This window comes from Schistocerca piceifrons, unplaced genomic scaffold (assembly GCF_021461385.2).
Source record: "Schistocerca piceifrons isolate TAMUIC-IGC-003096 unplaced genomic scaffold, iqSchPice1.1 HiC_scaffold_2512, whole genome shotgun sequence".
Taxonomy (NCBI): Eukaryota; Metazoa; Arthropoda; class Insecta; order Orthoptera; family Acrididae; genus Schistocerca; species Schistocerca piceifrons.
Genome location: NW_025728457.1, coordinates 1596376 through 1614238, shown reverse-complemented (window position 1 = coordinate 1614238; position 17863 = coordinate 1596376). Strand labels below are relative to the sequence as shown.

At 38.6% G+C, this 17863-nt stretch overlaps 1 long non-coding RNA gene across 1 annotated transcript; it reads right to left on the bottom strand.

The window, feature by feature from the left end:
- Positions 1 to 182: 182 nt before the first annotated feature.
- On the bottom strand, positions 183 to 4676 carry LOC124743699. The gene is made up of 4 exons (XR_007010512.1): positions 4539 to 4676; positions 690 to 800; positions 556 to 609; positions 183 to 370 (listed from the first exon to the last, which is right to left on the bottom strand). It is a non-coding gene; the product is annotated as an uncharacterized LOC124743699 (long non-coding RNA).
- Positions 4677 to 17863: the final 13187 nt, after the last annotated feature.

Below are 17863 nucleotides of genomic sequence, written 5' to 3'. Positions count from 1 at the left end.
ATTTTTGAATGGTAATGTATTTTCAAAGTAATAAACACTAAATGCATACAATTCAACAATTATCATCCATTATTTGAGCTTCCATTATAAATTTCAGTATCTTATGTTTTGCGTCTCTCACAGTCATTGGATTTCTTATTCTGGACAACTCTTCAACAATGAAGTGTCCCAAAGCATCATGTGGAGATGGGTCTAATGCCTTTCGGGTTAATTTTGAGTTTAAGTTCTCCAGTACTGTATTTAGTAAGGGATTACTATCACTCTTTCTCATCTTCCGAACTTTTGGTGTAGTGGAATATGCACCAGAAACCACTGGAGTACTAGGCACCTCAAATTCAGCACTGTTGTTAACTACCACCACATCCATATTCTGTAATGAAAAATGGCATTAGTGTTCAAGAGGACTGTTTAAGTTTGTTTAATTTCATTAACGGCTACTGTTATCAATAAAAGTAACGCTGGGAGGTTAAGATTTAATCTCTGTATTTGCAAGCTGGAATGAACTTATTTGTGTAGGAGGTTATGAACATTACCTCAAGCGAGTCTTTTACTTACATCAATTGTGATATCTGGGCGTTCACTATTTGATGTACATGGTGGGCTATCGATCTAAGGGAAAAAAATGTTTCAGTATATCAATTATTACTTACTGTACAATAAAAAGGAAAAATGTTATTGACCTGACTTACATTACTACTCTCATCATAAAAAATTATGATCTCAGTCCTGTTGATTTCTATCACTGAGTTGTCAGGCGTCTTCCTAGTCCTCGGGATTTCTGTACCAGAGTTGTGAGGCACCTGTAAAATTCCCTCATTTTAGTTGTGTATTAGACCTCAGGTTGCTTTGAGCATGGCTGCAGAGAGGACAAACCAGTAACTATATGACCCAATGTTGTATATAATATTTTATCAACATATAACTGAAATTGTTCCATGCAGATCTAATAATGTGACATTTAATGAAACATGACTGATGACTTACAAGGAGGCTAATCAACTGAACTGACTACATAAATACTAAAGAGTTTTATTCCGCTGTTTTTTCATTAAACATTTAATTGTAGCCAACTGGAATTCATTTCTACATTAAATCGATCACAAGGCCACATATATCAAAAGAGAATTTCCAAATTGATGAGCCTTATTGATAACACATTTGGTCACTGTGTATTGACAATATCATATATCATTATCCATCCGAACAACCACATTTATCACAAATGTTACCCAAAATTTTACTGAAATCAAGTCTTCATGCCATGAACAATTACTCAACACACTTGTGCTCTAGTTTTCTACTATCCACAGTGAGTGATGTTAAGCTGCTATCTGGTCTGGTTACACATTAATGAAGGTCTCACTAAACAAAACTCATCAAGAATAAGCTGTTTTTGTAAGCAGTCAACATGAATATTATACTGCCTAGTCCACTGAGAACTGTGAGAATTCTCTACACCATTTACAGCTAAGACATATCAAATTATTTCAAATGTTTAGTGTCCTGTGGTTAGTAAACAGTAATTGTAGGGGTGTCATATTATTGTAATTGAGGCAATTTTTTTGGAAAATAAGTAATGAGTGAAATACAGCCGAGAAGTAAAAAAATAATTATGTAAATATAATGAAGTAAATGTCATTTAAGCTGGAGACCAATTAAGTGGTTATGTAATATGTAACTGGCCAGTGATGTGTCAAACTGCATATTCAGTAAAGATCCAGAACAAAAACTGAACACCATTGACCATCATTGTGTATTAATAGTTGAAGGTGGAAGAAATGGTATATCTGATTGCATACTTTTTGTTATTACTTTGGTCTTGCATTGTGAGAGAGCATTCATAATTTTGACTACACTTGGTACACAACATTCACTGCACCATAATCAGTACAGTCTGCTTGAACAATGAAATAAAAGTATTACAGGGAGAGTCTGTAATGATGTTACCAACTTTGATACATGATGGAGGGAGGAAAATGTATCATTTTAAGGTAAGAGGCCCTAGTCAAAAAAGAGCAAAGCTGTAAGTCATATGCGAAAATTGTTCTCATACCTCTGACAGAGAAACTCTTATATCGTAATCTCTTTGCTTTCTGTACTTCTGGGAGGAGGTAGTACAAACCAAATCAATAAAAAAATCCAGTATGCATCCATTTGAAAGTGCACACCTTAAGAGCTATATAAACACTTATTCATATTTGCTACTATGAAACATCTCTTATACTCACTAAGTGATCACCTAAAGTAAGTGTTTTAGGACCCATCTTTACCAGACAATTTTTTTCTTGTCTTGATCCATACTACTTACTCCCAAAATATGGGAGCGTCATTGTCAAAGGCATCAGAGTGGTTTCCACTTATAACTTCTGACTGGCATTTCTGGAAAAGGGTCCCTTACTCCAAATAGATACATCTTCTTCATCATCCCTAAATGATTGTAACATCACAGAAACAGCTGGAATGTAGTATTTTCCTTCCAAAGAAGAATATCCATGAGTACTTCCACATTTTTACTTTCCACACCACTTCAGAGCTACGTGACAATGACATTTATGTTGGTGGCACTGAGTCATCCAAAACTGCTAACATTGGAGAAGACCTGTGGATTCCCTGTCAGATTATAAGTGGGCTTTGCAGCTGAGAGACACCCCCATACTATTTAACCATAACATACCAGAATACTCTCCTACCATCGCCACCAACCCAACAGAGAACTGCCTAGTTGCTGGAGGAAAGCCCAGGGTACATTGTGTAGGTACTATCCCATGGAGTAAAATACATTATCAGACAAATTGTTTTATTCACTTTAATCCCACCACACTACCAAAGATATGTAACACTCAGGGGATACATTGAACACCCATATAGTGACTCCTATTCCTGGTAATGTTGTGGCCCACAAGTCTTCACACTTGTTGGTTATGGTCGAGGTATTACATTAACATGTTGCAGGTTAAAAAGAAAGTCACATGTGGTGCATACCACACATTTTGTTTGCATTCACAAATGTCCGCTCCCCAAACTTTCAATGAAACTGACACCACATAATCTAAACCAGACCTCGGGCTATGTTACACATCAATATGCCAACACAACCAAGAAATCGTGTAAATGGGGAGTGGGGGGTGGAGGGGAAGAAGGGAGATGAGGGGAATTAGCACTAAAACACTAACCCTTTGTCACCAATATTTCTCTGTTTCTAAAAGTAATGCTAAGTATGAGTACAATGCCAGTAGAAAAATCTCTGGACAGTAATGTAGTGGAATTGCAAAGTAAACTAAATCTAGAGTATATCCAGGATCTAGGCTGGGAAGGAGGAAGGATAGCAACTGATAAGAACCTACGGCCACAATGAGAGTAGTGTCCATAAAATGTGTAAATACCACAAAATACCACATGCTTGCTATGAATCATACATTAATGTAGGTTCTAAATAAATAAAGAAGACCTTCTGAAGGAATGAACAATGATGATCACATAAATAGCTCAACAACTGAAGTAAAGGTGATGTGGAATATTGAGTTTGTTAATGGTAAGTTAAGTAGTGGCTGTCATGTCTTAAGAACTGAAAAATCTTGTACCACAGTCTAAACAGTTATGAGCACTTAGCATGTTACACTCAGTTGTGCCTAAATTAAAATTTCATATTCTGAGGAAACTCTCCAGTAAGGTGAATACCTTTAAATACAGAATAAAACCTCCAGAATGAATGGAATTAAATAAGGAAATTAAATTTGTTTTCACAGCACTTGACATACTTTCTCTGCCAAGCATTTCTATTTGCCAAACATTTCAACTCTTTAACATATATTTAACTGGTAAAGAAGCTGATCATTAAAGTAACACCATGCTCAGCATAAACCACCACACAAGAAAACACTTGTTTACAGTACCAGTGCAGATTACACTGCTAAACTCACTGAGAAATCTACCTGTGATATAAACTACATTAAAAAAACACACGCAGTCCACTCAGTCCATAAATATATGCACTTTTATTGCACAGTGTTCAATTTTCTATTCCTGTATGGGTCATTTAAATGTACAAGCTGAGTATGAATTGTAAAGTTAGATGTAAAATACATGTTTCATTCATGAAGCATTTTAAGAAATTAATTCTGCAAAAAGTAGTGTACAAGTTCAGTGAATCTGGCAAGATATATCTGCAGCAGTTACTGCTGTTATAGATGCAATGGACAAATACACATACTAAATAGAGCTAATGTTCTATAACTGCCAGCTATGCTACATTCACTGAACGCCTCTGGAGTTACTGCTTCAAGTAATATATTCAGTTACTCAGTAAACGTTAACTACATTTTTCTTTAATGATAATACATGCAATTTCAGCTCTCTCTTCTTCCTACATTTAATAGCTTATCTCAAAACTATGCTCAACATTTTATTTAAAATTCACTAAAATCTTTTTCTTCATTTCAGGGCAGCGCCAACAGCATTAACAAACTTAACATTGTCAATAGAAAGCACTGTTACAAACTGCTGTGTATGAGAATAAAAAGTTAACTAAAGATACTTACAACACTGTTCGGAATGTTACACCGGCTTTCGCGTGGTGTAATGAAGTCTTTCAGGAAATGTAAAAGATCAAACTACCAGACTCTTGGCCTGTATACGGCACCGGATGAGCCAATGCTCTCGCTCTGGCCTGTTTTCTTCAGTTCAGCGCCATAGTGAGACCACAAAGTTGAGAATTTGGCCTTGCAGTCATCGGCGGTAATGCTTTGCAAGACTTCGGCCACTTTTGTTGCTACATGTTCCAAACACTCTTTCCTTGCATTCTAGAAAAAATACAAGATTTGTCGATAATACTTCTCTACACGTTTATGTATCTACTTGCACCTATAAGTAGTATAAAGATACAAGGACCACAAAGAACGTTACAGAAGTTACAAGTTTACCTTGTTGGGGTACAGTGAATGTTCTGCATCTATTAGAACGTTTTTGCCCTGATATGCAGAAATCAAGGCAGTGATGAAATTCTTTGTCCATTCCATTTTTAAAAAATAACACGAAATTATAAAATACAAATAATTTATATACATATATACTGTGACAATACCAAAATATGAGCAACATTTATTAACAATTGATGATGGATACTCACTATGAGAATTGTGCTCAAAAATGTTCTGTCTGTCTTTTGCTGTAAATCCACAACTGTAAACAAATATGGCACGCCTATGCCTTCTGTGCATGCGCAGTATTCCGCGTTCTCCGAATTTTAGAACTCCGCACTCGGCATAGAAAATATTAGATACAGGCTCCCAGGTAGGCGTTTGATACAGTTCCACACTGTCGCCTGATAAACAGAGTAAGAGTCTACAGAATATCAGAACAGCTGTGTGGCTGTAATGAAGAGATTTAGCAAACAGAACACAGCATGTTGTTCTCAATGGAGAGACGTCTACAGACGTCTAAGTAATCTCTGGCATGCCACAGGGGAGTGTTATGGGCTCATTGCTTTTCACAATACATATAAATGACCTAGTAGATAGTGTTAGAAGTTCCATGTGGCTTTTCGCAGATGATGCTGTAGTATACAGAGAAGTTGCAGCATTAGAAAATTGCAGCGGAATGCAGGAAGATCTGCAGCAGAAAGCCACTTGGTGCAGGGAGTGGAAACTGACCCTTAACATAGAGAAATGTAATCTATTGTGAATACATAGAAAGAAGGATCCTTTATTGTATGATTATAAGATAGCGGAACAAACACTGGTAGCAGTTACTTCTGTAAAATATCTGGGAGTATGCATACAGAACAATTTGAAGTGGAATGATCATATTTGGTAAGTGTGATAGCGTTACGGAGATGTTTAGCAAACTCTAGTGGCAGACTCTGCAAGAGAGGTGTTCTGCATCACAGTGTAGCTTGCTGTCCAGGTTTCGAGAGGGTGCATTTCTGGATGAGGTATCGAATATATTGCTTCCCCCTACTTATACCTCCCGAGGAGATCACGAATGCAAAATTAGAGAGATTCGAGTGCCCTCCACCACCCACCGTTTGGTGGTTTGTGAATTATAAACGTAGATGCAGATGTAGGTGATCATTGACGTCACTGATCCGCTCGAGTCGTGGTTGGCTCCTGATTTACACGCAGACCCTCAAAGCACGCACTCGAATCGAGTAGTCAATTTTCAGCGGAAAGTCGTCCGTGTAAAACAGGTTTTATTAACTGTGAAGCTGCTGGCATCATGTATTAGCTCAGCATAATAATGTTAACTGTGGAATCTCTTCCAGATGTGAATTATTCTAGGCATACTTTGGCCAAACTGTACTGGTCCTTCAAAGTTCTGTTGAAGCCTCTTAATAAATTAACATTGTTCTCTGACCCAGCAGAATTGTATTGGCTCTCTCATCCACAAAGTGTTACTGCCCTAGGTCTCCATGCTGGAGGCATACTTACTGCCACCCTGTGTCACTTGCAGCTAGTTGGCATCTACAGGCTGTTCAGAAATTCCTGTGACAAACTTCAAGGACCTGTAGGGGGAGTGGATAAACAATATTTTGAATATCAACCTGTCAGGAAACATATTGTTTCTGTTCTAAGACAGCTTGAGTGAAAGGAAGTGCAACTCATGATAATTGGAAATGGTCCTGCAACCTCAATCTTCCTAAAAACTTGTCAGACCAGTTCTTGAAAGCTGTATCACTGAATGTCTGTCACGAAATGTGGTTTCAGCATGATGGGCACCACTTCATCTCAGACATGCAGCTCACACACACATCAACAGACAATATGGTATAGTGAAAAATGGATAGGCTAAGTTGGTCCAACCGCTTAGCTGACACAATTGACATATTTAATTCCTGTGGACTATTTTGCATGGGGTCATATGTAAAGTTTTTGACTCCCGTAGAGACAGGAGGAGGATCTACTGGCATGAGTTCTGGCTGTTGCACCAGAAACTGAAGAGACATTAGTGGGATGGAGCGTACAACATGCTTCAGAAGTACAATGTCAGTAACATTAGTGGTCACGACATTGAGTTGCTGTCATAATCCATCGGTACTGTCTTTTAAGTACATTATGGTGGGTTCTTTTTCGTTTCGGAATAATGTAAACACATAATGTAAAAAGTGTTAATACAAATGTGCTAAAGTGATAAATGGATGTTTTGTTAAGTTTCCTTTTGAATTTTTATCTAATAATTATACTGCATCACACCTAATTAAATTCATCTACCAGAAACAGAAGAGCTAGACATCTGAAATGAAACTATTGCACAACAGAAACAGCATGTTTCCAGACATGGGTTGCTATTCAAAATGTTACATACTCAATCCCCTCTAAAAGTTCTCAAAGTTTGTAATGGGAATTTTGATCCCCTACTCTTTCACAGTTTACTGTTCTGCAGACTCTGTATTCCATGCTCTTATGTCAAATATCTCTCCCTTCAGTCCAGACTAGAGTATAGACTTTATATAAAGAAACATCTCTGACACAGCCAATGTGTCTACTTCACAGCAAATTAAAAAAATTGTTGCTTACAAGAAATCATAATACTGAAATTAATTTCTGACAAATGAAGACATTTACATTTGTGGAAGAGTACTGAATAAAAAACAGTACTGTATCAGTGTCACTGTTCTGTTGTTAACTTTAGAGGAAACTGTTTCTTCTACAGTATAAGGAAGAACACTTTGATTCCAATTTTTGTGTATAGTTTCGAAAAGAAAAATTAAGTTTTGGTGAAATATATGAGAAAGGATCTGTGGCTTTGATTTTCACTGGGTGTAGGCCAAGAGCCAAAGGTTTGGGTTGTCAATCCCCAGTCATTTTAAAAATTTTTCATTTGTTGCCCCTTTCACCTTTACCAGAGATTTATTAGTGGGGAAAATGTCCTTTTGCTCTGTGACGTGGTGTTCATATTTGGGTCACGGACAGTTTTCTGTTAATGGGTTCAATAAGGATTATGGAGTTAGCACAGTTGGCACAGAGAAGTGTAAATTGACATGGTTCAAAATTTATAGGTTTGAGTCTACCAGAAGACCTGGCATTGGACCTCATAATGGGCAACATCTACTTCACCAATGGTGAGGAGAGCTACATTGGAGTCTGCACAAAAACTGGGACAGAATGCACTGTGCTCGTGAACGAGGATGTCCAGAAGCCCAGAGGAATGTCTCTTGTGACACGGAATAGGTAAGGGTGGAAGTGCTGCTCTTGCTATGTCACATTACAGCTAGGCTGATATGTAGGTATCTCTTCAATGGATGTGAGGATACTATGAGATGTTTAGCACCTAACCTTCCTAATAAGGTACATGACACACTCTTTTAACTGCCTGTCATGATGGGCAAAAAATGCCTCCAGATCACACTATGCAAGCATCTTCATCTCTCTATATGCTACGTCCATTTGAACATACTAAACTGTATTCAAGCCTTGGTCTCTCTTTTATTATTATGCTCTTACATTTCCTTCCAGTGCCAAATTACTCTGATGCCTCAGTATGATCCTTCCATGTAATCACTTTACAAATGCTAGAAACGTAGGTTTGAAACAAATACTAACAAAGAGATAGAGGGGCTGGCCAGTACTTACCTCAGCTCAGTACAGACAATAGATACACAAAACAGAACAGAACATTTTTATCCTATCTTTTGGAACTTTGTTCCTTCGTCAGGGAGGAGAGAGGGGAAAAGAAGGGGAAGAAGGGAAAGTGGATTCAGTTACTCACAACCCAGGTTATGAAGCAACAGGAGAAAGGTAAACAGGAAGGGTAGCAAAGATGGAGGCATGGGTGTCAGAGGGAAGCCATAGATATTCTACTGTAAGTACTGTGCCAGCTTCAAACCAAAGAGGATGCATATACAAGTAAAGAGGTATATAGTAAAAGATAAACACAACTATGTAGGATGAAAAGATGTGTGAATGGCTAAAGAGGAAAGGGAAAGAGGAGAAGACTGAAGAGTAAATGGGAGTGAGGTTGGATAACATAGGTTCAGTCCAGGGGCTTGGTGGGATGAAAGAATGTGTTGCAGTGCAAGTTCCCATCTCCGCATTTCCAAGGGACTGGTGTTGGGTGGGAGAAGCCAAATGGCATGTACAGTGTAGCAGGTTCCTAGGTCCCGAGAATTATGGTGGAGGGCATGCTCCACTACTAGGTATTGGACACCTCCTAGGCGGACAGTTTGTCTGCACCCGTTCATGCGCTCAGCCAGTTTAGTTGTCGTCATACCTATGTAAATGGCTTGGCAGTGCAGCCATGTCAGCTGATAAATGACATGTGTTGTTTCACATGTGGCCCTGCCTTTAATTGTGTATGTTTTACCAGTAGCGAGGCTGGAGTAGTTGGTTGTGGGGGGATGCATGGGGCAGGTTTTGCAGCGTGGTCGGTTACAGGGGTAGGAACCGCTGGGTAGAGAAGGTGGTGTGGAAATATTGTAGGGTTTGACAAGGATGTTACGGAGGTTGGGGGGGGGGGTGATGAAAGGCAATTCTGGGTTGTGTGAGGAGAATATTGTCAAGGGATGATCTCATTTCAGGGCTTGACTTGAGAAAGTCATATTCCTGGCAGAGTAATTTGTTGATGTATTCGAGGCCATTATAATATTGGGTGACAAGGGGGTGTTTCTGTGTGGTCTGGGGATAGGAACATTCTTGTGGGATGGGGAGGAATGTATTGCTCTGGAGATATGTTTGTGGATAAGGTCTGCAGGATAGTTGCGGGAGAGGAAAGCACTGGTCAGGTTCTTGGTGTAATTGTTGAGGGATTCGTCACTGGAGCAGATACGTTTGCCATGAATACCTAGGCTGTAGGGAAGGGAGCGTTTGATGTGGAATGGATGGAAGCTATCAAAGTGAAGGCACCGTTGTTTGTTTGTGGGTTTGATGTGGACAGAGGTCTGGATGTGAGCTTCAACAAGATGAAGGTCAACATCTAGCAAGGTGGCTTGGGTTTTGGAGAATGACCAGGTGAAATTCAGATTCGAAGAGGAGTTGAGGTTATGGAGGAAATTAAGGAGTGTTTCTTCTCCATGAGTCCAGACCACAAAGATGTCATCTGTAAACCTATACCAGGCCAGGGAAAGCAGCTGTTGGGTCTTCAGGAAAGCCTCTTTCATGGGGCCCATGAAGAGGTTGGCATAGGATGGAGCCATCCTGATTCCCATGGCCGTTCCCCTGATTTGTTTGTAGGTCTGGACTTCAAAAGTGAAGTAATTATGGGTGAGGATGAAGTTGGTAAGTGTGATAAGGAACGAGGTTTTTCGAAGATCTTTGGGTGGGCATTGGGAGAGGTAGTGTTCAAGGGCAGAGAGACCATGGGTATGTGGGATGTTTGTGTAAAGGGATGTAACATCTATGGTGACAAGAAAGGTTTCAGGTGGGAGGGGAGTGGGAATGGATTTGAGGCATTCGTGGAAGTGGTTTGTGTCTTTGATGTAGGATGGGAGTCTGCGGGTGATAGGTTGGAGGTGTTGGTCTACCAGAGCTGAGATACGTTCTGTTGGGCCTTTGAAGCCTGTCACAATGGGACGGTCAGGATGGTTCTCCTTGTGGATTTTGGGTAATAGGTATAAGGTAGGGGTACGTGACTCAGGTGGAGTGAGTAGGTCTATGAAGGCCGTTGTGAGGCCTTGTAAGGGACCTTCGATTTTTAGGATTTTCTGCAGCTCAGTCTGGATGGGAGGAATGGGATCCTGGGTAACAGCTTTGTAGGTTCAGGTGTTGGAGAGTTGACGCAGTCCTTCTGCCACCTACTCCACATGGTCAAGTACCACAGCTGTGGAGCCTTTATCTGCAGGGAGGATGACAATAGAGTGGTCTGTTTTCAGCTCCTTAATGGCACGGGATTCAGCTGGGGTGATGTTAGGGGACTGTCGGAATGTTCTTCAAAAAGGACTGGGAGGAAACACTGGATGTGAGGAATTCCTGAAATGTCTGCAAGGGATGGTTTTGGGGGAAGGGAGGAGGATCCCTTTGAGAAGACAGTCGGAGCTGTTCTAGACAGGGTTCAACACTGGGTCTACTATTTGGGGGCTGTGTTTGGGTGGTCAAGTTGAGGTTCTGGGTGAATGAGAGAAGATCTTTAACCAGGGCAGTGTGGTCGAATTTAGATGTGGGGCTAAAGGTTAAGCCTTTTGATAGAACAGATATCTCTGGAGGAGAGAGGGATCTGGATGAGAGGTTTAGAACTGAATTGGGACTGGTGATATGAGGCATTTGACTGTGGTTATAGTTGAGATTTGGCCTGTGTGGGGTATGTGCTGGGATTGGGAGATTGAGTAGGGTGGCCAGGCTAGGTTTGTTGGCTATGAGGGGGGTTTGTTGCAGGTTCTGTTGTGGTTGGTGTTTGTGAGGGATAGGGAGAGGGACCCCACTTCTTAAGTGTTGCACTAGCACTGTGGATAGTTTTTTCAGGTGGTGTGTGGTATGGAATTCAAGTTTACAGCTTGCTTCTAGGATGATGTTCCTGAGTGTGTTCTCCAAGCAGGGGTCTGAGAGGTGGAGGACTTTGATGAGAGATAGGAGCCATTGGGAGTGGTGGTTAGACGAAATAGTGCAGAGATTCAGGACAAGTTGGGTAAGGGATAAGGACTGAAGGTTCTGGAAGTCTGGGAGAGACTGGTGGAAGGAGGGATTGCACCAAGGGATGGGAACTTTTAAGGTAAGTCCTTTAGGGGTAATTCCAATGTTTAAGCAGGACCGGAGGAAAAGTATGTGGGGTTGCAGTTTGGCTACAGTGAATGCATGATTCCGGAATGAATGTAAATAATGTGATACAGGATTAGGGTACACAGTGGGTAACTGGTGGATAGGGAAATTACATAAATAAAGTTAAAATAGTAATAATAAGAAGGAATAAAACAAGGAGGGAAGGGCGAGAAAGAAAATGTGTTGGTAATGTTCAAACGTAGGTTTGGCTTTCCTTAATCTACTTTCTAAGATAAGATAATGTGTTGATAAAGAAATTTAACTCCAAGGAAAGCTTTTCTTGCTGTACACAAACTACATTTTATATCTTCTGTATTTCTGACATTGCCAGTAACTTTACTACACCTTTCTCATATCTGAAGCTAACCTCTCATCTCTCTAGGGTTGTACTTTTAGTCTTAAAGCCTCTTTCCAAGGAAGTATCAATCACTGTTTTTAAATACTTGCCATCTGGTGGAATTTAAGTATCATTTAAATGTTTTATTTTTCTTTTCCATATTTTTGTTTTTCTTGCATGTACAGACTAAAATGTGTGGGCTACAACACTTTCCTCCTTTAAAATCGCTTCCTATCAGCTTCACTTTATGTATTTTACCTCTTGAGGATGCAGTAAGTTTCCTGTAAGTTATAAGATAACTGAAGAATTTGAATAATTTTATAGCATCAGTTGCCACAAAATAATCCTTAACTAAGAATTGGCACTCCCAGTCTGCATGTAACTTTCCTATTAATGACAAATAAAAGCTGTGGGCAATGTCATCATCATAACTGAGACAAATATTTTTCATAAAGTACTATGAGACAAGCAAAAAGTCTTGAATATATAGGAACACTGAAGTGTTGAAACATCAGATGATCAATCTGAAGCAACTGACAATTGTGTTGGTTTCTCTGCAGATGGTAAAGACTTAATTTTGTTCTTGGGGAATGGAAAATGCAGTGGAACTTTAAATGTTGGTATACAGTCCATAAAGAATAAAACATGTAAATTTCACTTAGGATTGCCTTTGTAAAAGTGGGTTAAAGAAAGCCAATTAAACTTTAATGTTTAAGTATTAGCTAGATACAAAGACCACATTAAGTTCTTCTGTGCAATACAGCAGCTATATATGAAGGTGGAATAATTATACTGTCTATTAAATAAGACCCACAAGATACTACAGTTTAACTTAGACATCACATGTGAACCTTCCTCCGCATTCAAATTTTTTCCTGCCAAAAGGATTATTATAAGAAAATGAAATCTTAGATGGTGGTGAAAGAATGCATAAGAGCATTCAAAATGCCAAAACTACATAAGTTCTTGACGTTTCTCATTTTCATTGGCAACTCATATAGTTGGCTATTAAAAGGTCCCCTTGGGGTGGTCTGTGTGGTGTTAGCTTTGCAAAATTTCCTGTGACATAAAGATGTCTCCTGATGAACTAAAACGACTGCTTGGTGCTGAAGTACCTCTACAATACAAATTTTTGCACTAATAGAGAATAAAAAAATCATTCAAATGGCTCTGAGCACTATAGGACTTAACTTCTGAGGTGATCAGTCCCCTAGAACTTAGAACTACTTAAACCTAACTAACCTAAGGACATCACACACATCCATGCCCGAGGCAGGATTCAAACCTGCAACCGTAGCGGTCGCGCAATTCCAGACTGAAGCACCTAGAACCACTCGGCCACTCCGGCTAGCAATAGAGAATATCCTATATATAAAATATAAATAAAGTATAATCTTAAACATTAAATTATTGGTGCATATCTCCATTTGCAGATAAGGATACAGAAAGCTTGGCACTTCTAATGCTTATGGTGAAAAGGTCCCAAATTTAGTTGAACAAAATTGTGTACTCTCACACATTTTCTGAAAGCACACATTTACCAATTGCTGAACAGATAAATGTTCCATCTTTCTTACATGTATTTAGTTCCTGTTATAAGTGAATTTGAAATAAACTATTGATACATAAGATATTTTCACCACCTGCCAATATTGTTTGGACTGTGAACAATTTTCAGTACTTTTAAAACTGCTACAGTAAAACAGCATCAAACCAAATAACTTTAGTCCTAATTTTTGTAATTCAAATATACTCAATTTTCCAGAATTTTGAAATTCCTTGTCAACATCTTTATCTTCCAGCACACTTATTTATTTTATATATCCAAAAACAAAGATGATGCGACTCACCGAACAAAAGCGCCGGCAGGTCAATAGACACACAAACAAACACAAACATACACACGAAATTCCAGCCCTCGCAACCAACGGCGGCCCCCCAAGAAAGAGGGAAAGACGAAAGGATGTGGGTTCCAAGGGAGAGGGCAAGGAGTCAACCCAATCCCGGGAGCGGAAAGACCCACCCTAGGGGGAAAAAAGGACAGGCACACACTCGCACACACACACACACACACACACATCCATCCATCCGCACATACACAAACACAAGCAGACATTTATTTATTTTATTATCCATCTTTAGGCATTAAAAATGCAATTGATGTCATCATTTGTGTACATATACAGTTTACATAAGTAACAGAAATGGTCTAATATATTGTAGATCATTATTGTCTAATAAGGTACAAAAATTTGTTCTTGATGCTGCACAAGGTATTTGCATTATATTTACATGTATAAGTTTAATCTAAGTGAAACTCTATTAGTACCAGTACTTAAGATCATCTTTAGTGCACATTATAAACTCTTCTATTCAATAAAAAGCTTTTTCTCTAAGCCATTTCTTTGTTACACTTTTAAACTCATTCAGTGACACATTATGTGCCTCTATTGGCAACATGTTAAATAGTTTTACTCCCATGTACCTGTAACTATCTTGAGTTTTCTTTAATCTAGCAACTGGGATGTCAATTTGCTGTTTAAACATGTGTCATGGTGATGGATAGATTGTCGTAGTTTGTGACTGTGTTGGTTTTCTTTTGTGTGTATCAGACAACTTAGTATAAAGAGGGCTGCAACTGTTAGTATTTTTAGATTTTTGAAATATGGTCTACAAGACTCATTATTTCTGACTCCATGGATGCATCTGACTGCCCTCTTTTGCCAAATGAAAACTTGTTTTGCTCCAGCTGAGTTTCCCCTCAACATAGTGGCGTATGTTAAATGGGTGTGGAAAAAGGCATAGTATGCGTTGAGTAATAACTTATCACTAACACATGACCTTAGTTTACCTAACAAATATGTCACATGTGCTAACTTAGTACAAATATAATCGGTATGACTCTTCCATGTTAATTTTGAGTCAAGATGGATCCCAAGTAGTTTAGTTGAGACACAATCAATCTTATCACTCTTAACACACAAGCTAAAGAGAATATTTACAGTTTTATCATGATTTATATGCAAGTCATTGAGCTGGAACCACTTGATGGCTGCTCTGAGATGAGCTTCACTTTCCTCATTTAATTTTCCTAAATCTTTCCCTGCTCTAACAAAAGTTTTATCATTTGCATAGAGTGTGGATTTACATAACATGGTTCTGGGCAAGTCATTTACATATATTATAAAAAGTAAAGGACCAAATACAGAGGCTTGTGGTACACCCTGCATGATATCCAAGACATCTGACCTCATATTGTTAAAATGCACAATTTGTTTTCTGTTGCTCATATAGGATCTGATCAGAGATAGTTCTGAGCCTCTAATAACATAGCAGTGCAGTTTTCTAATAGTATCCTGTGACTGATAGAGTCAAATGCCTTGCTGAGGTCCACAAAAGTGGCATTAACTGATAATTCTGATTCGAATGATGTCAATGTATATGAAACAACATCTTCAACTGCTTTTGCCATAGACCTGAAGCCATACTGAGAGTCACTAAGAATATTATCCACAAACAAATGTTGACTGATTTGGAGCTGTATGCAATATTCCACTACTTTTGATATGATGGGTACAAGGGAGATTGGACAGTAATTATAAGGACAAGACTTGTCACCTTTCTTGTTCAGTGGAGTAACGACTGCCATTTTTAAGGATGAAGGGAAACAGCCACTGACAAACATCCGGTTCATAAGAGAACAGAGTGGATGTGCTATTACATCTGCTATTTTTTTTATTACAAAATTGGAGAGACCATAAATGTCTTCTGATTTTGAGTAACTTAATTTTGCTATTGCAGTCTTAATACCTGTTACTTTTACTTCTTTCCATTTAAACACAGGAACCATACCCTCAAAATTTTGTAGAAATGAATTTCTATTATTTGAGATATGGTTGTTGTCACATTTATGGATATGTTCATCTGGTGTGATACAAGCATAACACGAATTACTTTTGTTAGCATCTTTATTTCTACCCAGATAAGTCTTGATAACAGTCCAGGCTGCTTTGCATTTATTTTGGGACTTACTAATATAATCATCATTTGCCTTGCAATTGCTTAACCTATTTTCTGCCTTGTATTTGTTCCTCAAACTTATGTAGTTTGCTTTTTTGGCTTCACTATTTTTTGATTTGTCATAGGAAATCATTAACAGAGTTCTGAGCCTTTGTAGGTCAGGTGTGAACCAGTTATGCACTGATGTGAGACCATGTTTCCTCATAGTTCCCTTATTTTTTCTCATTACTTTAGGGCAGCAAGTTTTAAATGTATCTGACAATGCACTAATGAATAATGTAAATGCCATTTCGATATGATTACTTTCTAGCAGAATGTAATTCCAATTTGTCATCTTTATTTGTGTTCTGTAGTTATCAATGTTCTCTTCATTCAAAAGCCTAATGTATTTAATTTTATTGGAGACAGATTATGGCTCTTTTGTTATCAATTTTAACCAAATACCTTTATGGTCTGATAAATAATGAGTATTGAATAGCCCTAGTTCATACCGATTTGTCTCAACATTTGTGATTACATACTCAAGGCAGGCAGACTGTCTTCTTGGGTTTCCATTAATGCAGTGCAAGTCATGTGATCTTAGCATATTCAGAAGATTAAGTTGTTTAGGAGTGTTTTGCCTTATATCAATATTTATGTCACTAAAAATTAAAATCCTATATTTAGGCCACTTATCGAGGTGTAGTATCAGTTTCTGTAGGGCCTGTCCAAATACTTCAACATCATTATTTAATTCGCAATGGATTATGGCATTGTACTTTGCTCCCCTTTGTCCAGGAGTGTGGCTAGTGGTGGTTTTTTGCTCCTAGTCTTATACTGTTTTATGAAAATTATTGTCAAATGTCGCACAATTCTCTCCAACAAACTTGGTAAAAACATAAGACATAACAGCCTCATGCTTTTAGACAGTTGTCTTCTTGAAGTAAGGATACACAGGATGTTGTCTTTCTGTGCAAGGAGTAGTTTGTCTGGAATTGTCACAGAAAATTAGTCCATTTAACATAGAATGGACGTAATCAAAGTACATTAAATTTCTGATTCTGAATTTAAGGAGCATTTGGAAAGATCTGGTTGTGACTTCCTGCTAATTGTGGAAAATGCACATTCAGAAATGTGGACATTTGGGAATAGTGAGGTCTTAAATGTTGAGTTCCCTTCCTGTGCTGAATTGTTGATATTCTTGCCTTGCACAGTCTTTCTAAGTAAAACTCCATTTATTAAGGATGAAGACCTTAACTAATTACTTGTACTGCTGCTGCAGCACTCTTGTTGTGCTATTGCAGCTCTGTTGTATGCTATGCTGATCATATAAGAATCATAAGTGAGCCTAATTTATCTTTTTGGTATGAGATAGGTGATTTGCTTGAGAAGAAAGAGTGGTTCCTATTAAATGCCATTAGAATATTCACCAGAGCTGTGTGAGCTGTCTACCACATTTTGCTTAGCTTGAACATTTTCCAGCCCCAGGCTGGGTCTGTTTGGAACATAAGCCTCACCATATAGTCCTGTTTCCTCACTGTCTGCGTTCACTCTGGTCCAGTCCTTGTCTCTCATTTTCAGCACTGCTTCACATTTTTCAGCCATATGTCCCCTTGCCTTTCCTCTTTGTTGTTTCTTTCACATCTCCATTTCATGTCTCTTCTTGGAACCCTCTTGTTTTCCATTCAATTTAAGTGCCCATACCATCATAGCCTTGGTGCCATTGTAGCCTTGTTGTTTCTATCCTGCTCTGTAAGCATTCCTTTTTACTATTTTTCTCACATTTCCATTCCATATCATCTCTTCTTCTTCTTACTGCCGTCCTGCTTCTGAGAAACTTCATTTC